Here is a 26,130-nt window from a genome sequence, read left to right as displayed (position 1 = left end):
AAGCAGCCAGTGGAAAAGACTTCAGGGCCAGTGAGTTACTAAAAAAGTGCTTGAGGATTTGGGAAGTTCAGTGTGAAATGCTGTATATAGAAACTGGAGAATACTAAGACATAAAAAAGCCACTGAATTTAGACCCTGATGGATCTAAAAATACAGGATAGATGTAAAAAGGTAACAGGATTTTGACTGAATATATAAGATATGTGTTGCTTCAGTTGTGTTTGACTCTCTGTGATTCCATGGTTCCTCAGTCCATGGGATTCTCCAGGCAAGAATACTGGAGTGGGTTGTCATGCTCTCCTCCAGAGTATCTTCCCAACCCAGGGATCAAACCTGGGTCTGTTCCATCTCCTGGGTTGGCAGGCACATTCTCTACCACTTGCGCCACCTAGGAAGCCCATATAAGATGCAGTAAAGACAAAGGAAAAGGGCTATGTAGTGTTTGAACAAATACGAGCTTCAGAGCCAGGAAAACTTGGGTGTGAATCTTGGACGTTTCAAAGTTGTGACATCTTTAATGTCAAGCTTTTTCTTTTGCAAAGTGGTGATAATGATGTCTAACTTCCTTAGTTGCTGTGAATATTAAATTTGCATATCGTATGTAAAGTGCCTAGTACAGTGTCTGCTCACATTATGTGCTTGACGAATGTTAGTTTCTTTCTACTTGAGCCATGGAGAACATCAAGCAAAGGATAACCCTTCAGTGAAGGGACATGTAAGACAATTAGAAAGACAGATGTGAAAAGTAGTAAAACAGCAAGAATCAGGGTGTGGCATGAATAATACATTTAAAATCAAATAAGGACTTCCTGGTGGTCCAGTGGCTAAGATTTTGTGCTCCCGATGCAGAGGGCCCAGGTTCAATCCCTCATTGGGGAACTAGGCTCCATAACTAAAGAGTTTTCATGCTGCAACTAAGAAGATCCTGTTTGCTGCAACTAAGACCTGACAGCCAAATAAGTAAATAAAAATAAATATTAAAAAAATAAAAAGCAAAAAGCAAAAATCACTGGGCCAGGTATTTTGGTCTTGGTCTTGGACCAGATGTTGGTTTTATTCCCAGAAACATCATTTACCATGGAATTCTTTAACAAACTCATTTAAGCTTCTACTCAGAACTCAGCTTTCTCATTTATAGAACTGAAATAGAAATTTTAGTTCCACTGAACAAGAATGACTATTTTCAGGATCAAATATAAGATGTATAAGAAAACAGTTTACAAACTATTACACAACAAAAAAGTATTACTGGAAAAAAAGTATACACATCTAACATTTGATAACATTATGGCTATCCATGTCTGCATGTGCATGCACAGAATAAACTGTCGGTTGCTAGCTGGATATTAACCTTGAATGATTCTCACTTCTCACTGACACCTGAATCCCAACCATTTGAATATATAAACCCACTGAATATATAAACCCACTATGTAGACAAGGATGAAATTTAGGTTTTAGGTTCAGGTTCAAAAATTAATCTCCAACTTTTGAGTATCTCCATTGAGTATATATTTAAGCTTGTAATTTGGTCATCTGACTTTCCTGCAGGCTTAGTACAAAGAAATATAGTATATTTTTAACATTTCTGGAGCATTAAGATTAACAGGAGTAAATTACAATCAGAAGGGAATTCAATACCCCAAAAGATTTCTTAGATTCCAGCAAAACACCTGTGTTACTATTTTGCAAACAGGATAGTGGTTTTTACATTATAATTGCATCTTACTGTGTGTGATATAATGTGTCCTTTGGAATAACTGGCCAAATGCAAAGTTATAAGAAAGAGGTAAAGGAGGAAAACAAAGACTGGAGTGTTTTAAAGTTTCGATTACTCATACCATCATTTGATAAAAGGAATGTATTTACTATTATTTAAGAAAGACATGTAGTATGTGAATGGGAAGTGTGCTTAGAAAATGAAAGTAATAGTCAAAATTGATTATAGAATATACTGTTTCCTTAACCTAATGTTCTCAGGACGATTAAGATAATAATCTAATGGGTTTTGAAGTGTTCCATCACTGACTGTGAATCTCTAAATTTAAAGGAGCAATCTTGGGGGCAATGAATGGAAAAATGCATTTAAAAATTTTATAATTTTTGTTTTTTAAAGGTATGGCCAATACCAAAAATTGCTACAAAATAAAACAACAAATATCCTGGTTGCTTTTTGTTGTGGCTTCAGAATCTCCAAAAGACAATAGTGATTATGTGGTTTTTGATAAGGGAGGTGACTAAAAAGTGCCTTGTCAGTTTTCCATTCCTTGCCAGCTGCATTAAAATGCAGCTCTGAGCACCTTTCTTCCCCCTCAGCCTGGAATTTCAGAAGCAAAGAGTACAAAAGAGCTGATGAGCAATGAATGCTTCACCCTTCCTCAATTAATCTTGTCTCTCTACCTTTGCTTTTGCTTTCCCTCTACATGAAGGTAATAATGACACCCTCATCCATTATCCTTTTATCCCTGTTATTCTCGTGAAATTGCTTAATAATATGTTACAGATTCGTCTTCACTCACATAATTCTTCCTGTCATTTGCAGTATATCATCCTACAAACATACAGCCCACTTTCACTGGCCGTTCTTTGAAGATTATTGTCAGTGACATCTTCAGGATGCGTTTGGAGTCTGGAGCATCATTTCCGTTGCGATGGGGAATTACACTGACTTATCTGTCATTGCCAAAAGCACAACAAGCAATTCAGTGTTAACGCAAAGGTAACATGGGTTTTTATCCTGCCTCCAGAACAAGAGCTCTTGTAAATTTATGCTAATATGGTCCTTTCAGAGTTTAATAACCTCTTACCCTACTAGAAAAAGACTTACACATACACAAACACATACGAACTCACACTCCCACGTACTGGAAAGATAGCTGGTCAATGGGTAATTACTGATTTTCAATCTTTTTTTCATATTTGTGTTCCTTTCACCTGGAATATTACATGGACATGTTATGGAAAATAGTAGAAATGAAAATATTCCATTTCAATCCCTAGTACTCAACTATTTTTGATGAAAAAAAAATATTTTAACCAAAAGAATTTGTAAAAGTTCCTCCACAAATGGTGTTTTAGTTAGCTTTTCTATCAAGAGTTCAAGACCACTACAAATGAGCAGTTTTCCCTGATTGAGGGTGGCATTCCAGAGGGACCCAGGCAATCCAGTGTGCGTGCCAAGTCTGACAACACATGACAAGCTGGTCGGCGTGCAGTAATTTGACTAATTATACCGGATTAGAGCATATTAATGCAAGCTGTTTTCTCCAGAGTTAATGACCTGCTGACTGGGTTCTGTTAGGCCCCACTAGGTCTACAGGCAGCTAAAAAACAAAACCCTGTTTTGTAAGCCCTCGTCATTTCACATCAGCAAATGAGTATATCAAACGATGGAGCAGCAAAATGTAAGCGACATTTGTCTGCTTGAAACTCCTGCAGCCTTCCCCAACTTTCCACCTCATGGGCTTCTTTTATATAAATTTGATGTCAGTTTTCTTTTTTCTTTTTGAAAAAGGAGTAGCCAGGAAGTAAAATCTGGGAGAAAAAAGAAGTAATATGGAGAGTATGTTATTGTTGGAGGCATAGAGGCTGTTGTTTTGAAACAAGGTTTATGTGAAAAAAATTTAAAGTGGACAATGATTTCATTACACATTTATGTTCCCCGTAACAAGAATATGAATGCCAAAAAAAGATGAATGTGTAATAAAATCGTTTCTATCCCTAATTTTATCTGAAAGATATTTCCTTTCCAAAGGGATTTTTAAGTTTTAAAAAAGTGGCTGGATAATTTAATAATTACATAAATGTAGGAAAATGTAAGATATTAATATTTTTAAATTATTTGTCCATTTCTTTAAAATTAAGTCACATTTAACTCAAAACTAGCTAGGAACTTTAACATGTCCCTGAATGTTAACATTTATATAATTTATGTATAAAAATTTTGCTTCTGAAAAGATAAAAAGTGACTTATGGGAATATATAAGGTATTTGAATTGGATATATATAAAAAACAAGATCAAAAACAGAAAATGAATCGAGATGTAGGATTAATAATAAAAATGAAAAAGCACAGCAGAGTCATTTAAGCTTTCATTGTTTGGGCCACAAATTCATGAACTCCCAAAAACCAAGGGAAAACAAAAGAGGTAATAAATTCACCATAAAGTTAATAAGACAAAAACCAGTTCAGGAATAATTGCAGTTATTTCTAATCCTAAAGCTCAAAATAAATTTAAGTCAAGGGTTTTCACAAAAAAGGGCACTGTTTAGTATAATAAATAATGTTTCAACAAAATCAACACACTGAATTTCAAGGCTTTTAGCATTTCCCAAAGCACAACTTAGAAAAAATGAATCCTAAAGAGAGCTAGGAGGACAGAGGCCACTCTTGTCTTCTGAGATAAAGGGGCTCATCCAGAGTTTCTGTGCAAGGGGCTGACTTACAAGGGCCAGGAGGTGTCTCCCCCGGGCAGAATCAATGGCAGCTAATCCATGGGTTTGCCAATACTCTGTGGTTTGGCCTGGTTCATGAATATGAGCGCAGGGAATCAGATTCCTGTAGAGAACTGAAAATAGGAAACGTAGAATGCACTGTATAATTGGCAGTAGGAACTGCAGTTGAAATGTGTCATGATGTAGTGAGAGGACAGGGGAGCCAAGATGGGACAGGGGCAAGTCTGAAATTCAAGTGAACCAAAGCTATGGCCAAGTACAGGAAGCTTACGGGTTGAAGGAGAAACGAGGATGTCTAGAGATGAGCAGACCAAGTGCTTTAGGAAACAGAATAGACAGAGCAGTCCCTGGAGCTGACTTACTACCTGACTTTTAATATTCCAGACTATAAAAAACATATATCTTTACAATAACGTTCCTGTTTCTGGAGGTAACTTGGAACAAAGTCTAGTCCATGCAACCAAAGGATCTAACCAAAAAAGAGGTCAACACAATGAGCCAAGTAATTTCTGCTAACCAGGTTTCACCAAGAGTATAGAATATTTAGGAATGAACAGACTCCTCAATGGGCTTCCCAGGTGGGTTAGTGGGTAAAGAATCCGCCTGCAATGCAGGAGAAGCAGGAGACCAGGGTTCGATCCCTGGGTCAGGAAGATCCCCTGGAGGAGGGCATGGCAACCCACTCCAGTGTTCTTGCCTGGAGAATCCCATGGATAGAGGAGCCTGGTGGGCTACAGGCCATGGGGTCACAAAGAGTTGGACATGACTGGAGGGACTGAGCATGCATGCACACAAACTTAACATTCAAGCAAGCTTCTATAAATGCTCTTTCACTCAGCCAAAATTTTAACTGATGTTGGGCAATGTGTGAAGATTTTGCTTCCTGCCATTAACCTACAGAAATTGAAAGCAACACCATATGCTTTCACTGACAGTGTAAGACATGGGTAAGTTGGACAAGCTCCTTTGGATATAGTGTTTCTTTCTTTTTTTTTTTTTTTTAATGCCTGCCTGAATAGAAGACTATGCTATTTCTGCTATCGGTAACCAGGAGCTGGGGCTAAGACAGATTTGAGAAAAGAAGTCTGAGATCCCTCAAGGAACAGAGAAAAATCTCATCCTCAAATTTTTATTGTTGTATAGTTGCTAAGTTGTGTCCAACTCTTTTGTGACCCTATGGACTGTAGCCCACTAAGCTTCTCTGTCCGTGGGATTTCCCAGGCAAGAACACTGCAGTGGGTTGCCATTTCCTTCTCCAGGGGATCTTCCCAACCCAAGGATCAAACCTGCATCTCCTGCATTGGCAGGTGGATTCTTTACCACTGAGATGTCAGGGAAGCTCCACAACTAATAGTCATAAAATTATTTGCCTAAAACAAGTAATAAATTAGAGGCAGAGATAAAAATAAAAATGTTTATGTTGGGCACTAAGGTCACTTTTCAGCAAAGGTCTCCAAAGTCAGTGCAATTTCATACCTGCTTTTTAGTTACTTGACTGTAGCAGCGATTCACAGACACTACTCTTTAGGTAGTTCATTTTCACTACCACTACTACCCACTCCAGCATTCTTGGGCTTCCCTTGCGGCTCAGCTGGTAAAGAATCCACCTGCAAGGTGGGAGACCTGGGTTTGATCCCTGGGTTGGGAAGATCCCATGGAGAAGGGAATGTCTACCCATTCCATTATTCTGGCTTGGAAAATTCCTTGGGGTCACAAAGAGTCGGACATGACAGAGACTTTCACTCACATTCCAGGTTAGACCATCAAAAACCCTATCAATTCACTCTCATACTAAAGTTAGAGTAATTATTGAGAAAAGTAAATCTGCTTAAAATATTTTACCAGCTTTCCCTTCCCAACACTTCATAGTAAATTATAAACTTCTGAAAATGGTCTATATTCTCACTCAAAATTTGGCACAATCCTTTCTAGTCTAATTCTTGTCAGCATCCTATCCCTTACAGTCTCCCACTATACAGCTTCTTTCAAATCCTTGAATGTATCATGTTCTGTTTCATGGCCAGGCCTTCATATGCAGTGGTCCAAGAATGAGCGTGGAAGTCACACAGATCTCAATTCTATTGCCAGTTCTACTAATGTTTAGGTCTGTGATTTTGGGCAAATTGCTTAGCTTTTCTGAATCTCTATTTCCTCATCTGCCAATTTGTATTATAATATCTATCTGTAAGAGACTGGGGGGATAAAGTTGTGTAAGTAAGTATGCAACAAATGATAAGTCACTGTAATTACTTTAGATCAGGGCACTAATCTATCAGCAATTAATATCAACATCAGTGAGTTTGGGTCAAACATCAGGGAATTTTGATTATATTACAGTCAACACTGTAACAGAAGTACTAAAATGGTTTTTGCAAACCTAGAATAAATTATTATGGTGGAAAGGGATATAACTGTAACACGTTCAATCAGGCCATTTCTGAGTATTGTAATATAAGAAGCACACTTAAAATTAAAAGAATGCCCAGAAGAGGCTGGCCCATGTGGTAGCTGTGCAGGTGGTGAGAAGTGATAAAGTATTTTGAGGTAGTGATAATTATTTGCTAAGAGACTGTATATGTGAGACATGAGAGAGAGAAACAAGAGCTAAGCATCACTTCAAGGCTATGGCTTGAAGAACTGGGTTGCTAAGGTTACAAAAAAGGTTAGATGAGAAAGACTGTAGGTAAAACAATTTTTTTGGATCAGGTGCAGAAGGAAAGGAAAAGAGGAGTTCAGAACTAGATAAGGCAAGCTTGATTTATCTATTAAAACAGACATCTAAGTAGAAATGCCTAGCAGACAGTTGAGTGTAATAGCCTGGAGGGGCAACACAGAGATCCAGGACACAAATATACATTGTGGATTTTTCAGAATACTAATGATATTTAAAGTCATATGACCGAATAAGATTACCAAGGGAGTAATTGTAAAAAGATAAAGAAGTCCAGGAACTAAGCATTCGGGACTCCAAGGTAGGGTGGGTAAGGAGAAGATTCAACAAAGGAGACTGAAAAGGAGAAATGAGTGAGGAAGGAGGATAACTAGGGTTTCTGAAAGCCAAAGTAAGACAGTGAGTCAAGGATGAGAATGGGATAAATTATGTTGAACAGAACTGATACTGGTCTCCAGATTTGGCAAAATGGAGATCACTGGTGACAAAAGAACGTTTAGTGAAGTGGTGAAAGCAAAAGTCTTTTTTGAGTGGATTTAAAAGAGAAAGGAAGAAATCATTGGGAACAGCTTTACAGGAAGAAAGTGTATAGTAGCTAGAAGACAAAAAAATAAAGAGGAGATCCGTATTGCTATATACATCCAAGATGGTGGGTGGATAGTAAGAAAATGTCCTGCAATGTGAATTTAGACCAGATGACTTAAAAGTCCTTTTTACCTCTATGGTAATAGTTCTATAATTGAAAAATGGCTTGAAGTTAAGCACTTTTAACTAGGGATCAAAAGAATGGACTGTTCTAGTTCTTCTAACTAGCTGTATGATCATCAGCAAGTTATTTGGGGGCTTTATTTGTACTGAAAAACTGGAATAATGAAATAATACATTGCAAATTCTAACTCTCAACATTTAAGAAGTGATGTACTAAGAATTTATCTTTTGACTATGTTGCAGGGAATGAGTGAGAGAGCAGCTGAACACTAATGGGTTGAGCGTTAGGCGTTTGCTAGTCCTTATACACCATTCACACCTTCACAAGATCTATGAGGCAGATCTTAATGGTTCCAGTTTTTAGATGAGGAAACTAAAGACAAGAAAAGTTAAGAGGCTTTATATCCAAGCTTGGCTAATTGTACAGCCTGAGTTGTTTTAAACATAACATCTTGATGTCACAATTCTGTGAAGTATTTCAAATTAGTACTGCTAAATTAATATAAATGATTTCTCAAACACTTCCAAAACCTAATAAGACAGACCTCTAAATCTTTCTAGGATAGGAGCGAGTAGCCTATCCCTTTCTCCAGAGAATCTTCCCAACCCTGGAATCAAACCAGGGTCTCCTGCATTGTGGGCAGATTCTTTACCAACTGAGCTACCTGGGAAGCCCATAAATTTTTCTAAACATTTTAAAACTGTCATAAATAATAATAAATCAGACACATTTAATAAATAAAACTGGAGATATCTAAGATATTCTAAAGAATATGAACCTGGTTTAAATGATTATAGGAATTTACCTTCTCAACTTACCAGTTATTTAAATTTGAATTAAAGATCAACTTAAAGTAAATGTTATTTGTATATACAAGTTAAAACATTTATGAATAAAATAAAATCTGTAAATCAAACTTAAAGAAGAAAGTAGAAAGTTTTCTATCATTAAAACTAATTAATTTAAAGTCAATTAACTGAGTAATAATTAAATAAATAATTTTTAAAGTTCTCTCATGCACAAAAGATTTCCCAGATACTAAAACTCACTAATATCTCTAAGATTATTTTATTATATTACCTCTTAGATGAGGAAAATATATTTATTAAGGAAATTTCCCCAAGACGTAATGGAAATTGAAAGCCACATATTTTTAACAACATTCTATTTCTTCCACCTTGTACTCTGGCTATCCCTTCTAAGATGCAATCACAAATTCAGAATATAGCTTCAACCCCAGTTTAGGTCTAAATGTATTCCTGATAAAACAAGAAAAATTTTTTTCATGCACACTACATAAACCCTGGTAGCTCAGACAGTAAAAAAATTTGCCTGAAGTGCAGGAGACCTGAGTTCAATCTCTGGGTCAGGAAGATACCCTGGAAAAGGGAATGACAACCCATTCCAGTATTCTTGCCTGGAGAATCTCAAGGACTGAGGAGCCAGGTGGACGATACTTCATGTGGTTGCAAAAAGTCCGACACGACTGAGCAACTAACACTAGCACTAAATATAAGTGAGGAGTTGAAAAGCTAATAATTAAAAATGGATTATTTAAACAATAAAAACTAAGTGACTATACTTTTAGTTAAGAACTCTTACTTCCATTTTTCACTCCCAATTCTCAAATTCCAGATGAATTGTTGTATCTAAAATTTTAGAGGAACCACAGAGCATAGTAAGTTAATCTTAAAGCAACAAAGGTCAAAGGCCAAATATCTATCCCTGAAATAACAGTTTGCCATTTCTAAGCCTAAATTCAAATACTATGTATCTGTACATACAAAATCTTGTAAAAATTCAGTTTTCACCCAAATGTTTGGATTCCATGTGAATTTATCATGGTTCCAAATAAGAATATATATATTTTATTTACATATATATTTTGATATGCATGGTAATAGAATACAGTCTCATTGCAAAAGTAACTTTCAAGAAATGTTATTTTGAATTCTGATTTTTTTCCCATTTATATTCTTTACAATAATATACATACATATATATGTATTTACTATTAAAAGTCAATTAAATTCTACAATTTATTTTTCTATCATTAACTGGCCATTCGGATATCCTCTTCTGTCAAATGTATGTTTATTTATTTATTTTTCACTTATTTATTAGTTGGAGGCTAATTACTTTACAATATTGTAGTGGTTTTTGCCATACATTGACATGAATCAGCCATGGATTTACATGTGTTCCCCACCCTGTTCCCCCCTCCCACCTCCCTCAAACGTATGTTTAATCTGTGCACATTTTTAATCAGGTTGCCCATCATTTTCTTACTAATTTGTAAGTTGCTTTTATTCCAAGGATATGAGCTCTTTGTTAAATATATGTACTTGGAAATATAAAAAGAAAACCTCAATTAATACAAGTCAGTAATTTACTGAGATAACAATGATGTTTTGAATAGTAATATTTGTATTCACTATGGGAAAAATATGCAACATCACATTTAGGAAAAAAACATACCAATAAAAGAATTTCTATATTTTATTTTTACACTCAAAAATATAAATTGCAAGTCAAGTCATCAAGTGACACCTGAGAGAGGGTTCTGAACTGCATCTGAACTCCACGTTGGGCAAACCCAGTGTATAGGAGGTAGGTACTATTCAGTTCCAGCATTGTGGGGGATAATGGTTATATTTTGGGGGAAAAATGTGTGTGTGTGTATATCTGAAGCTTTATAAAGTTTAGGGTAAAAGAATGAGAAAACAGTTTCAGTTAAGAACTGGTTTGCATACTACTTTTCAGGGAAGAAGGCCACAAAACCTTTGACAGTTTGTAAATTGGTGGTTTGTTGGTCAAATTTTGCTACAGATAATGTTTTGCTTGGCTTGCACAGTACTTTTGGCTGTTTTGTTGATTTTAACTTCAATTAGCTAGCAACACTGTATAGCTGAGATGTTCCACAGTTTAATCCAAAATATTTCCTCTAAAATGAATACTCATTCAGGATTGTGTATAAAGAATGTGACACATCCCAATATCCAACTGAATATCCATATCTGCTGCTTTCCTCCTACATAGTATAATTATAATATACATCTTGCCTGCCTTTTAACTGAAAGTAGTCTTACTTTTTTACTCCAAATTTTCAGATTCCAAATTGGTCTTGTTCCTTTCTCTGAGGGAATAACTATAATTGGGCAAGGTGTTAATATTCTGCTGGACAATTTCAAGGTTAAATCTATAAATTAATAAATTTTAAAGATTTTAAAGTATATCATTAAAATGATTTTGACAATGAACCAGGTTAACAAACATTAAGTAAAAATGATAATATCTGATGTTGACAGAGGATCAATGACCTGGCTGTTGTATATGGTATTTTATATATTAGTATAAACATTCTGGAGCTGAGGCTTGAAAACAATACACGTGAAAGCTTCAAAAACAAAGGCGAGACCAATTCTCCATACCAGCAAGTCTACTTCTAGGCACTTATCCTAAAGAAACAAGTGAACAAGTGTACAAAGGGGTATTCACAAAATTATTCACTACTTAAAATAGAGAAAAATTAAAATGTTTATTTTTAGGTGTTTATTACATATTCATACAATGAATATCAATTATATTTTTCCTAAAAGGAATGATGAAAATTTATACTTATTGAAATGTGTCCATGTGATATGGCTTCATGAATAAGTCACAAAATTATTTGTATACTATCATTTGTCAAAATACCTCCATAGGTATATAGATGGATATGTGAATATATATCCTGAAAAAGTATGGTATTATAAATGCCAGGTTTTATCTCTGGACTGTTAGATTATGGGCACTGTTAATTTTATTTTTTATGCTATTCTATATTACTTACATCTTAACATTTAGCAAGTATTATTATATTATGTGCATTAAAAGCAATAAATGCAGTATGTAGGCTAATAATATGCCTTTAAATTTATGTAGTCTGCAACTACATTGGGAACTAGTAAATATTTACATGAAGAAAATAATTATTTTAAAAAGGGAATAATCACTGAATCCATGGGGAAGAGTTGTTATTGATTGTTTCCTTGAAAGTTAAACAAAATCATTAGCTAAATTTTTATACACCGAGAAATGGAATTTTGTTAACTGCAAGTTTTATATGCTCATAAAACTTAAAATAACCCAAAACTTGACTTTATATTTTCTAGTTTACATTTCCAGCTCCCAGAGGGGAATGGAGGCAAGCTGTGAGAATTTATGGACCCTTCCCAAGTCTATCAGTAGGCCCAGACCCTGTGTAAGGTATCAAATATGACCAAGAGGGTGCAGATATGACCAGCGGGGAGGCCAGGCTCATCTGCAGGGCATGCCATTCCACCACCGTGGATTTCAAGCCCCTCAGGTGTGGTCACTGGCTACGCAGCTCAGAAAAGAAGAGCACACGCGACTCACAAGAGTATAGCACTTGCCTCCAGCACATGGCCGGTTCACACTGGAGATTTCCAATCTGCTTCTCCATGGTTAGAAAATAAATCATGGAGTAAACCTCATGGAGAGAAGAATCAAACAAACCAAATGCTGGAGAATATGTGACCAAGAAGGACATACTTCAGGAGAAGTCACTTGCTGTTTTCCCGTCTGTGAACACAGCCTAAAAGAACCCTAACACTTCCCTTTGATATTATGATTATTTATAACCCTTTTCAGATACTTTTTTCTACATGTTCTCTCATTTAATGTAGTATCAATAGAAAGTTTCACTATGGTTGTAAATTCTGAATTGAAAGTGTATGTGCAAATGTCTTCAGGTCTTTGTAATGAAAGTAAATAAAAATGATTTCTGTATAGCAAGGTGTCTCCAACAAGTCAACTCAAAGTCACTTTCTCAGGAAAATCTTCCCTGAACTTGCTAACCGGATCACATTCCCCAACAAGTGTATGTTCAACGGTCATAAATTTACATATATTTGGGTGCTTATTTGATTTATTCCTATCTTCCCACTGCAGTAAAGCTCCAAAGAGCATGCTGGCATTGTTTTAGCTCTCCACTATTAACCAGCCCAGTCTCTGCACCAGTAGGGGATTCAAAATATTTTAAATTAAATACATAAATAAGTTTTTTACTGTGTGAAATTTTTATGAAAGTGTTATTTTAAGATAAATCTTTACAGGCATACACTCGTATGTGTGAGTATATACACATGGATACACAGGGCACTTCGGAAATGGGAACATTAAAATTCAGTGAAGGAATCTGAAATTTAAAGGAATTAACAGGTTTTCTTTCTCATGTTCGAGGCTCTGGTGATGAATGAGAAGTTGAGGAAATGGAACTTGACATGGAGTACATGGCTTCAGAACTGAATGATTTGTGGAGAGCAAGAATTACATCCACCATCTACTACTTTTCAAGAAAGGGAGATGTGTATTCAAAAGCCACAAAACACACACAAATGGTAAAGTGGGTCATTAGTGCTGGAAGCTCTGCGTTTGCGGCCACTGTGGTCCAAACACAAACAAAGATGTAATCGACTGCACATCATCTAGCATGATTGCTATTTGCCAGGCTGGCTCTTAATTCTTAGCAAGTCAGAGACAAAGCATGTAAAAAAAATTAATGGAGAATCCAAAATAATATTCTGAAGGATTAAGAATTATATCATCCTGCCAATTTTTTTTTAAGTTGGAAAACTATGTTATTAGAAAACAGCAAAATGTTTTTATATTAGACCCTCCACTAAACATTTAGCTGGTATTTTCCACACAGTGGTCCAATGAAAAAGGGTAAGCGGTAAAAATGTGCTTCTGAGAGTTTTAAACCATATTGTACAGAAGTCACATCAAATTAATACTGAGGACCATTTAGAGCTTTTATTCTGAAAAGCTTTTGAAAGGGGATTAAACTATGAAAACTCTCATGATACTAAAGTACCTATTAATGGGTTGAGGAGGTAAGAAAGGAACAATGAAAGTGTTATTTTTAGATAAATCTTTACTTTTTGTGTAGCAGCACAAAGCTTTGCAGAAGGGCTCGGCAATAGTTCTCTAGCAATATCCCGCGCATGGAGATGCTGATTAGTGGAATTCTGTTGCCTTTTCTTTTAAGAAATAGGTCATTTTCTTTACATCGCTCTGTTAGAGGTAGAGCACATTAACTAATACACACATAACTTGGTATGGACAAACCCAAACAAAACGTTATTCTAAGTATTTCAAGCTGAGGAGACCCCCAGGACTCTTTGTTTTCCTGACTAGGAGGAACTGATCTTTGCAAGGACCCTAACAAACAACTCCCTTAAAAAAAGGAGTTTCCACCCTCTCTGACAGTATTTTACAGAATGAACAATTATGTTTTCAAAAGAAGAAGTAGGAAACAGCTTTGTGGAGTGAGAACACGAACGTAGATAGTTGTCATCTCATCAAAAATAATGAACGCTCAAGAGGCTGCAACTTCCTGTCTCCCAGCCATTGGTCCAATCACAGCAGGCTACCGAAGAGAGATTAGCAGGCGAGGAAACCGTCTTCTCCATCAGCCCCAGTCAGCACCTGTAACCACCAAACAGCTATCGACCAGAGGACCTGACAAGGCGACAACCCCAAGAGACAACTGGAAATGTCTCTGCTCGCCCGCTGAGCCTCCCTTGGGCGCAGCCCAGGGTGGGGTGAGGGTGCTGCGTCTGCCCCATTGCAGCCTTTTCTGCTCCACCCTGACACACAGCCATGCCCTCACACAACAGTCTTGGCTAATGATGCAAACATGAAGTGTAAAGTCTCCTTAATTTGACCCTTGTTAAACTCCTAATTGGATTGAAGCAGGCTCTGGGTGGAAAGCAACCCTGGATTATTCAGGGAAACTCATACAAAATGAAGCCCAAATTACAAAAGGCTGCTCTGGCTGCAGGACATCACAAAGAATAGGCAATGAACTGCAGCTGTCACTTAACTTAAAAATCTAATCAATTGCCTTTTTTTTTTTAAAACAGGTAACTTTTAGAACAGTTTCTTCATTGTGATACTCTTCAGAGGACGCCTGACCCAAATTTAATAAGCCGCTATTACAGCAGAAGAGCAGCTGTAGCGCAAACACTGTCGAGTGATACTGCGCATTCAGGGCCTAATGATTTTAAAATGACTACAACCACAGCTTCATTCATGAGGAACAAAGCTCGGGCTCTCCGCTCACAACGTCTTAACACAAACTGTCTGAGCAGACAGCCTTCATTTGTCCTCCCTGCACCCCCGAGGTCAGCCGCCTGGCCGAGGTATCTCAACAGTTTAATTGTGTTTCTTCTGGGGTAAGTCTGGGTGAAGAAACTTAGGCGTCCTTGTGTATGAAACCTCACTTTTCTGCAAGGAAATATACAGCTGAAGTACAGAGACAAGGGGGCGCAGGATATGCAGACAGGTGTAAAACATGAAGTAATTATAGAAGCTCAAATTAGTTCTTAGGCCTGAGGCAAAAAAGAGAACAGCGCCTTGACAAAAGGGAATAGCAAATAAGGGTAGCAAACAAAAAATGGCTTGAATGTGTAAATTAGCAAGAAAAATGAGACAGAAAAGCAGCTTTACTCTACTATTATTCCCCACATGAGAACAGAGCAGCTGAACGTGATCAAGAGAGCTTTGGAGGAGAGAGGCAGGCATCACCACGGACGCAAGCCAGAGAGTGGCAGCTCCATGCTCTCTCGTCAGTCACTCATTATGTGCTGAAGTGCTCTTGAGAAGTGCCTCTTATTCTTGACCTATCATATTACTTCTTCTGTAAACACATAATCCCTGCTTGTTAGGTGGTGTCAACACTAGCATTCATTCACGACAGTTGTCTTTTTGTGAATAGACACTTTAGAAGTGCTGCCAAAACCCCAGAATTGACACCATAATAAAACAATTCGAATTTCAACCAGGTAAACAGATCTTATGCTTCTTCTGTAAAGAGCAATGTAAAGAGCATTACAGCAATTTTCTCTCATTTGGGAAAAAAACAAAACTGAAACAAAATTGTTTGCTTATGGCAAGGCTATTTTTTTTTTTTTTAAACAAGTGATTAACTTGGGATACAGATTCAAACCAGAGATAATACCTCATCTTAAACTGCTTGGTGTGGTTACATCAGTTCTACTAAACACTATCTTTAACAACAAAACAGCACATGAGTCTCAACTACAAGGTCATGAACAAGTGATTCGTAGTATCAGAAAAGTATGTCTGTTTCCCTCTTGTACCATGCACGGTAGACCATAAGATACTAGAGGAAAAACATTACTGGACCATTTGGTATGCTATGTGTTCATTAGTGAAGACAGATTATCATTTAAATGACAATAGAAATTAAACATTTAATGTAGCTTATTGACAAATATATTTCTAGTATTTTTATATAATATTCTTAGGAAAATTCAGATTCGATGCAAAAATACTTTCAGGGCACATTTGGATAAGGTAAATAGTCAAGGAGAAAGTATAATTTATTAAAGAGATGGGAACACTTTGTTTTTGAACTTCTTTTCTTCAAATTTTCTGGAAGGACATTTAAAAAAAATGCTAAGTAATTCTGTCTCTCCCAGTGTTTTAAGAAAAGTATTTCATCATCTAACATTGTTACAACCATCACTAAGATAAATGAACCATGATGTCTTCACGTGGCAGTAGTGATGTGTCAATGTGGCTTATTTTACCAGGCATCGGCATCAGAGACTCCTGCTTTGGCCCCACTGCTCTGGGTATTAGGTAGGAACCAACTTGCCCAAGCGAGGAAAAAACTGAATAGTGATAAGCAGTTATCTGCCACACCTCATGGAAGATATTTTGGTAATTCTTACTGAATACATAAAAGACAAGATGTGCAATGAAAGGTTTTCAACCCAGGAAAGATGGACTGTTATAAGTATCTATCTCCTACCTCAACAGTAAATATCCACATAAGTAATTCTTAGCACCAAGGAAAATGTCTGCTTAATATCCCCAATGAATTTCCTGCATGAACTTTTATTTATATGACACTTAAAGAATAGAGTTTTTGCACAAAAAATATGCTAATATCTACAATGTTATAAATCTATCACTAAATAAAGTGGCTCCTGAAATAACAACCGTGTGCAGGAAGAGAAGTACAAGTAAATAAAACAACATATTCAAGGTAAAAAATAAGAGCCACTCTTACAAAGAAGGTTTAGTAAGCCATAAGCAAATATTAATTTTGAGTGAACTTTATTTTAAATAGACTTCTCTTTAAATATTTGGTAGAAAATTAATGGAAAAGCCTAAGTATACTTATTTATATAATGCCAGATAAGATCATAGATAATCTGACGTCTCCTAGATATACTTAAGACTTTAGATTTCTCTAAAGAGAAATCTCATCGCCCATCATTAAAAGAGACAATAAACCACTATACTCTTCATTTATGAGGTTTAGGGTGCTACCTAAATTGATGGGTCAACAGCAAGAAAAGAGAAATGACTAAAAGATATTGTACCCAGACTTACACCAATCTTCCTGAAATGGAAATCAACCTCATGGGTACACCAGACAATTTGGGAGCTAACTTCTTCAGCACTCAAAGGACATTAAATCGTTCATTGGAAGAATACAATGCTAAAGGAACCCCACAGTATAAGAGAATATGCCTAAATTATGCTAGTAGTTTAACTTATGTTCTAGGAGAATGTTGTAAGTGAAACAATTTTTCTTATTAAAATATTTTTGAAAATTCTATCCTCAATGTCTTAATGAAGAGAAATATAAGAATGGCAAAATTGATCTACATTTTTCAGTCCATTCACGTGTTATGTGTCCACACATGCATGCACAGCAGAATTCCTCAATTCCCTCACAGAATTCTGACTGAGTAACTCTGAGAAATAAAGTTCACTACTTACAAGAAAATCTACAGGAAGCAACTGTGGTCTTTCATACTGTTAATTTCTGTACAGTCAGAATTTTTGAAGATTTTACATGGACACCCCTAAACAAGTCAATTGTTATTTAAGGAGTTCACAGTTTGAATGATTAGAACATAGATTCTCTCTAGAAATTCAGGCAATTAAGGACTGGGCTTGATAAAGGTAAGGAAAAGATCCCAAACATAAGGAAAGTATATAAGACTTTATTGTTAAATTAGTAAACTTACTTTTTGGGGGGGACATTATTTCGAGAAGTTCAGTAGACTGACTTGGGGGTCTAAGCTCTAGACCTGACCATGGGCGGGGCACAGGCTGCCTGCACACCAAGCTGGGGCTGCTCCTAGGGATTTTTCTTGATTTTTTGAGAAAAGATGCTTTATAAGAACCATATAAATCTTTTAACCTTTCTGGGGATGAAAGCTTTTTAAAAGATTATAGATTATTGCTTAATTTTCTGATATAGGATTCTAAAAACACATTTGAAGGGACACAATATCTACTGGAAAGTACTATTAGAAGTCTTCCTTACTCTGTGCTATAACTTCCATCCATTGGTTTTACTTGTATCATCTGGAAGATCAAGTAAAATTATACTCCCTATTATAACTGACAGACTTTGTAGAGAAAACTACTCTGGTCCTCTGTTTACCACACAAGTTAGTTTCTCAGACAGGCTAAACAGCCTCAGTTCTTTCAAGTCACATGACATGATTTCCTAATCACTTATGAATTTTTCCGTCAAAGCATTCGTTAAATCAGGTTTGTGTCACTTGTAGATTGTGTTTAAATTTAATTCCATTATGTCTGAGAATATTCTCTGTATTATTTATATCCTTCTAAACTGAGTCTATTCTTATGGCCTAACATATGGCTTAGCCTGGAGAATGTTACACTGGGACACTGGAAAACAATTCTGTTGTTGGATGGAGTGTTCTTCAGAAAATCGTTAGGTCTGGGCAGCTCATAGTGTCACTCAGGTCTTCTCTGTGCTTGCTAACCTACTGTCTAGTTAGCTGACTCATTATGAACAGTGGAATACTGAAGTCTCCAACTATAACTGGAGAACTGTCTGCTTCTCCCTTCACTGCTGTCAGGTTTTGCTTCACGTACTTACGGCTTTGTGTTAGGCACATAAATATTTATGATTGCTATACCTTCTTGAGGCATTAACTTTTATCTTTATAAAATGTTTCTCTGTACCCCAGTAATATTTTTTTAGTTAAAAGTCTATTTCTTCTGATATCAGCACAGTCATTCCAACTCTTTTATGGTTGCTGTTTGCATGGTATATCTTTTTTCCACCTTTTAAAAAAATTTTCATCCTATCTGTACCTTTGAGTCTAAACTGGGACAAAGCACATAGTTGAGAGCATATAGTTGTATGCAGACAGCACATAGTTGGATCTTGTTGCTTTGCCAAAAAAATCAGTCTAATAGTTTATTTTTGATTGGATTGATTAACCCATTTACATTAATGTTATGGTTGACATAACTGGATTTGCAACTGTCTTCTCTATGGCTCATGTCTATTTTTCTTCATTTGTTTCTCCTTTACTGCCTTTACTCACATTAAGTAAACAGTTTCTAGATCAACACTGTAATTGCTTTAAATGATTTTTAAAACTATATATATTTGAGAGCTTCAGACCTTACAATATACATCTTATCAGAATACAAATTTATTTTTTAAAAAATTTAGATGCTACTTGCTTACCAGAAGGATTTCAGGCACTTTTAAGTTTTCTCCCTAAGTGTTTAACACTTCTCTGTTAACAATGTCGAATAAGAAACTGCAAAGTACAAAATTTCCTAATATTTTGCTCTTAACTGCTCTTCTGACACATCTCACATTCTCCATAATTTCTCAACAATGATTGGTTTTTCAGCCAAACTTAAAAGTTCTTTTAGAATCCTGAAATCATGAATTCATTTCAAGTGATCATTACTTTCTTACCATTTTCTTATTTAGCACCAATTTTGTTTTTACTCTTAATTGTATTCATTATATTCCTCCTAAAGATATAAAGCCAAATACATAGAGTTGTGTTGAAAAATATTTAATAGCCAAAGGATTATTTTTAAAATGATATATCATAAAGAAATCTTTAAAAGTATAAAACCGATTGTTTCTAAAAGAATTATTATGGGGGAAGGGATAGTTAGGGAGTTTGGGATGGACATGTACACACTACTGTATCTAAAATAGACCTACTATATAGCACAGGGAAATGCTCAATGTTATGTGGCAGCCTGGATGGAAGGGGAGTCTGGGGGAGAATGGATACTTGTATATGTATGGCTGAGTCCCTTTGTTGTCCACCTGATGCTTTCACAGCATTGCTTGTTAACTGACTATACACCAGTACAAAATAAAAAAGTTTTTTTTTTAAAAAAGAATTATTATAAGCATCCTTTGAAGAACAAACTCAAATAGATTTGACTATAATCCAAATGATAAAAAAATTTACTGCTAAATTTTCAGGAATATATATATGCTGCATGTGATAAACTATACCTTCAAAGATAAATCTGCTGATGTTTTGTGCTGACCTTAGAAATTGAACAAAGTACAGAGAACTGAATGACTTCAGATGTGGATGGGTATAAGAAGCTTTAAAGATCTGTTCTAATGCTCTCATCATATGGGGCAAGAAACTGGACAGAGAGATTAATGAAATCCATTAATAAAGGTCAGATAGTTCATTTGTAAAAGATCAACTCCTGGAACCCGAGTGTTCTTCCTAGTCAAGGTCTTTACTCACTCTACTGTGAAACTAAAGGAAGCTATGTATGTTATAACCAAAGACTTAAAGGAAAAATATTTGGGGCAGTTTTACAAACCTAAAATGAACCAGATATAATTGGTTTATACAGAAATATCCTGAGACACACTTTGGCAGCATCAGATACAGATAAAACTACTGGTTGAAGACAAAAAGATGTCCTCTTCATTATAGGGGACTGGAATGCAAAAGTAGGAAGTCAAGAGCTACCTGGAGTAACAGGGAAGTTTGGCCTTGGAGTACAAAATGAAGCAGGTCAAAGGCTAACACAGTTTTGCCAAGAGAATGTGCTGGTCATAGCAAACACCCTCTTCCAACAACACAAGAAAAGATTCTACACATGGACATCACCAGATGGTCAATATTGAAATCAGATTGATTACATTATTTGCAGCCAAAGATGGAGAAGCTCTATACAGTCAGCAAAAATAAGACTGGGAGCTGACTGTGGCTCAGATCATGAGCTCCTTATTTCCAAATTCAGACTTAAATTGAAGAAAATAGGGAAAACCACTAGACCATTCAGGTAAGATCTAAATCAAATCACTTATGATTATACAGTGGAAGTGACAAGTAGAATCAAGGGGTTAGATCTGATAGACAGGGTGCCTGAAGAACCATGGAAGGAGGTTTGTTACATTGTACAGGAGGCAGGGATCAAAACCATCCCCAACAAAAAGAAATGCAAATAGGCAAAAATGTTGTCTGACGAGGACTTGCAAATAGCTGAGAAAGGAAGAAAAGCTAAAGGCAAAAGAGAAAAGGAAAGATATACTGATTTGAATGCAGTGTTCCAAAGAATAGTAAGGAGAGATAAGAAAGCCTTCCTCAGTGATCAGTGCAAAGAAACAGAGGAAAACAATAGAATGGGAAAGACTAGAGATCTCTTCAAGAAAATTAGAGTTACCGAGGGAACATTTCATGCAAAGATGAGCACAATAGACAGAAATGGTATGGACCTAACAGAAGCAGAAGATATTAAGAAGAGACGGCAAGAATACACAGAAGAACTATACAAAAAGGTCTTCATGACCCAGGTCACAGTGGTCTGGTCACTAACTTAGAGCCAGAAGTCGTGGAGTGTGATGTCAAGTGGACCTTAGGAAGCATCACTAGGAACAAAGCTAATGGAGATGTTGGAATTCCATTTGGGCTATTTCAAATCCTAAAAGCTGATGCTGTGAAAGTGCTGCATTCAGTATGCCAGCAAATCTGGAAAACTCAGCAGTGGCCACAGAACTGGAAAAGGTCAGTTTTAACTCCAATCCCAAACAAAGGCAATGCCAAAGAATGTTCAAACTACTGCACGATTGCACTCATCTCACATGCTAGCAAAGTAATGCTCAAAATTCTTCAAGCCAGGCTTCAACAGTACGTGAACTGTGAACTTCCAGATGTCCCAGCTGATTTTAGAAAAGGCAGAGGAACCAGAGATCAAATTGCTAACATCCGCTGGATCATCAGAAAAGCAAGAGAGGTCCAGAAAAACATCTACTTTTGCTTTATTGAGCCAAAGCCTTTGACTATGTGGATCACAGCAAACTGTGGAAAATTCTGAAAAAGATGGGAATACCAGACCACCTGACCTGCCTCCTGAAAAACCTCTATACAGGTCAAGAAGCAACAGTTAGAACTGGACATGGAAAAACAGACTGGTTCCAAACTGGGAAAGGAGTACGTCAAGGCTGTATATTGTCACCTTGCTTATTTAACTTCTATGCAGAGTACATCATGAGAAATGCTGGGCTATAGGAAGCACAAACTGTAATAAGTTTGCTGGGAGAAATTTCAATAACCTCAGATATGCAGATGACACCACCCTTTATGGCAGAAAGTGAAGAAGAACTAAAGAGCCTCGTGATGAAAGTAAAAGAGGAGAGTGAAGAAGTTGGCTTAAAAGTCAACATTCAGAAAACTAAGATCATGGCATCCGATCCCATCACTTCATGATAAACGGATGGGAACACAATTCAAATAGTGACAGACTTTATTTTCTTGGGCTCCAAAATCACTGCAGATGGTGACTGCAGCCATGAAATTAAAAGATGCTTGCTCCTTGGAAGAAAAGCTATCAGCAACCTAGACAGCATATTAACAGCAGAGACGTTACTTTGCCAACAAAGGTCCATCTAGTCAAGGCTATGGTTTTTCCAGTGGTCTTGTATGGATGTGAGAGTTGGACTGTTGAGGAAAGCTGAGCACCGAAGAATTGATGCTTTGAACTGTGGTGTTGGAGAAGACTCTCCATAGTCCCTTGGACTGCAGGGAGATCCAGCCAGTCCATCCTGAAGGAGATCAGTCCTGGGTGTTCATTGGAGGGACTGATGCTGAAGCTGAAACTCCAATACTTTGACCACCTTATGCAAAGAACCACTCATTTGAAAAGACCCTGATGCTGGGAAAGATTGAAGGCAGAAAGAGAAGGGGACGACAGAGGATGAGATGGTTGGATGGCATCACCGACTCAACAGACATGAGTTTGAGTAGGCTCCAGGAGTCTCAAACATGAGTTTGAGTAGGCCAGACGGGAAAGCCTGGTGTGTTCCAGTCCATGGGGTCGTAAAGAGTCAGACACGACTGAGCGACTGAACTGAACTGATCTCTAAACAGACTTTCATATATCAAGGTCTTTTAAAACTTATGAATTCCCTAGCTACATGATTATATTTAAATACACTCTAGTATCTCAATTGTTGATGATAAAATTTTTTAAATTGAATATCTTAAAAATATTCAAAGCATCAAACAAAAAATGATTTTGTGAGGTTGTCTTTGGCTTCCAATATTTCAGCAACTGCTCTCAGACTCATTTGTTTCCTTCTGTGCAACTTGTGGGGACTCAGCCCGTTTTCTTCTCTATTCACTCATTCTGTCCCTTGTGGGTTTGCTTCCCCAAAGGTTCTTCTTTCTCTCTCTTTCCAAAATCTTGTCATCACTTTTCAAGAATTCAAGATTCATTATTTTCAATATTCAACCTGTAAGTTTAATCTTGAAATTATTTGATTTCTTTGAATTCTGTCTCTTTCTACGGTCATATTCTGTTTCAAGTTCTACTCTGCCTCCTACCTTTAAATTACTTCATTAACTCATCTATTCAGAAATATTAATTCATCTTTCCCTCACTCTCATCTGGAGCTGCCAGATAAAGTACAGGATGCTTGTTCAGACAAACAATGAAATGTTTATCTGAAAAATACATTTAACTGGAAATGCTGTATTCTCATATGCTAAGATTTTGGATAGAGATGGAAAGAAGAGGGGGGGGGAGTCCTGCATTTCCACGTGTTATACCCCATAAGATGTCCAGTTTCTTCATTACCCCATTTTCTTTCAATTTATCAATCTGACTATACTTTTCTCCCCTCTAGTCTAGAATCAGTAGTCTATCACTCTAATCATGTATCTTAAATTTTTTTACATCCATATCCTTCAGCCATAAGCTCTCCCCAAATTCTTATCCAAGATATACTCTGTTATTTAGTTTCTCCTCTCTTTCCCTTCTGTATGGCTGAGTGATATGGATCATGTTGACTTTGTGCAAACTGACACCACTAGAAATTTATGATTTCCATCATGGTGGTTCTTTCCTCTTCCTCCTCGATCTTTTACTTCTTGACCAGTGTATTACCTCCATTCTTCTTAGTGATGATTTAAACATCCAAGTCCCTCCTTAACCCTTACCTAAGGTCCAGTGTTTCCTGTTGCCAAGAGAAAATTGAGGCCTTGTTTATATACTCCATCAACTGTTTAAACCACTATCTATAAACTTATCTCTATCCGTAGCTACCTCCCATAATGCAGCAGGCTCCTCCTCATATATTGCTAGACCTTACCTGTCTGTTTTAAGCCAAGGTCCTCATTCTCTATTGTTACCAATACATATGGCATGCAGGAAATGAAATGCAATACTAACAACTGTGTGGAGTTTAGCTTCAAGAAAAACTGAGCTGTCTCACAATTGTAGGCTCAAGAGAATGATACCATTTACTTCTCTGGTTTTAGAGATAAGCCTCCAAGGATGAGCCACCTTGTTTTCAAATTTTAACTTCTCTTCTATTGCTCCTCTCTCTAAGCCATAAATATGTGAAGATCTCTTTTAAATTTTATTCTGTATCACTCCATAATTGCCACCATATCTCTTACATCTGATGTATATCCAGTCCCCTTGAAAGCATATTTTACACTTCACTTACTCCAATTTACTCTTCAACCCCACTGTAAACTGCCTTCTGTCTCTGTGATTCTGCTGAAAGTGATGTGGACAGAGCAAAAACTTATCTTTTTACTTGACCTCTGTATGGTAGCTCAACTGTTGTCTGCTCCCTTTTTATTAAAAGTCCCTTGTTTTTGGCTTTTAGGACAGTCCCATCTCTTTGTCTTCTTCTTTACTTCTCTGAACATCACTTTTCATTCACCTCTCCTGGGGCATCTTCTTCTGTTGGTGATGCTCAGGATAATGTCCTTGGACTGAGCTCACTCTATACTGTCTCCTGGCCACTTTGAAGCAAGCATGTCTCTAAGTATGAAAAATACGATTCTAACTACAGAAAACAGTATAATGAACCCAAGATCTTTCTCTTATGCTTTAGAGAAAGTTTATGTGTGTGTATAAAACCTGCCCTCTTGACTCTTCCACCTGGACAAACCCACAGATCCACGGTTACACCTGAGCTCATGATCTTCCCAGAAAACCTGCTCTTGCTCCGTATATCTGTATCTCACTTGGTAAGGTTTCTGTACTCCAGTCACTCAAGGCAGGAACTTGAGAATTATCTCAGGTGTACTCAAATACTCTTTCATGATTTCTCTGCCTTCCTCATTTAATGCTTTTCACAGTGGAGGGATGAGCTACATATGCACTACATTAGTGAGCATGATGCTTGAGAACAGGATAGAAAGAGAAAAAAATTATGCTCAATAAATGTTTGCTGACAGGATCAATTCCATCCTTCAGTTTTCCCACAGAAAGCTTTCTTAGCTTGTGTTTCCATGCCCCTCCTTTACGATCCCTAGTAATTCCTCCTCTTCTAATCACCTAGTATTTCCCTCTGAACTGTTACCACATGCTCAGTTTTTTATAATCTCCTTTGGCCTGAAAGCCCTGTGAAGGCAACAATAGTATCATCAGGGCACAGTAGAGGCCTCAGAAGATGATAAATATCTGATAGTTGAATGACTTACGAAGTTCTTTGCATGAGTCTTCTGCAAGCAATTTCAAAAGAATGTTTTCCACATTCCTGATCTAATGTTTAGAAAGCATTTTCCTCCCTTGCATTCAGCAGCCAGATGATAAACTTTAAAATTTTCAAATACTGCTTACACATGTGTTTAATACTAGAGATATCATGATTCATGAATGCTGAAGATATTTATTTAAAATCTCTCTAAATTTTCCTGAATGAAGACACTTAGTTGGAATGAGTGTCTTCAGGAAAGACTAATGATTAAAAAAAAAAAAAGTTCAGAACTGCCACCTGTGGCAACATAAGGCAGGAAAGAAATCCAGGAATTGCTTCCTTGTTGTCTTATGACACCAAGATAACAGTGGCAGCATGAGATGGCTATGCAGAATATCAACCTACTAACCAAATTTTGGTTTTTAATAATTATCAGGAAAAAAAACAGAAGCCAGCCTGTTTGCTCAATATGCCAAATACGTTTGT

General features: G+C 36.7%; 1 protein-coding gene across 7 annotated transcripts in view; it reads right to left on the bottom strand.

Moving 5' to 3' along the window:
• NBEA (neurobeachin) overlaps positions 1–26,130 on the bottom strand; it is a 642,892-nt gene that overhangs the window by 153,173 nt on the left and 463,589 nt on the right. The window lies entirely within an intron of this gene.

The sequence above is a fragment of the Odocoileus virginianus genome, chromosome 8 (genome assembly GCF_023699985.2).
Source record: "Odocoileus virginianus isolate 20LAN1187 ecotype Illinois chromosome 8, Ovbor_1.2, whole genome shotgun sequence".
Taxonomy (NCBI): domain Eukaryota; kingdom Metazoa; phylum Chordata; class Mammalia; order Artiodactyla; family Cervidae; genus Odocoileus; species Odocoileus virginianus.
The sequence above is the reverse complement of the archived record's forward strand: the minus strand, read 5'-3'. Positions and strand labels throughout refer to the sequence as shown.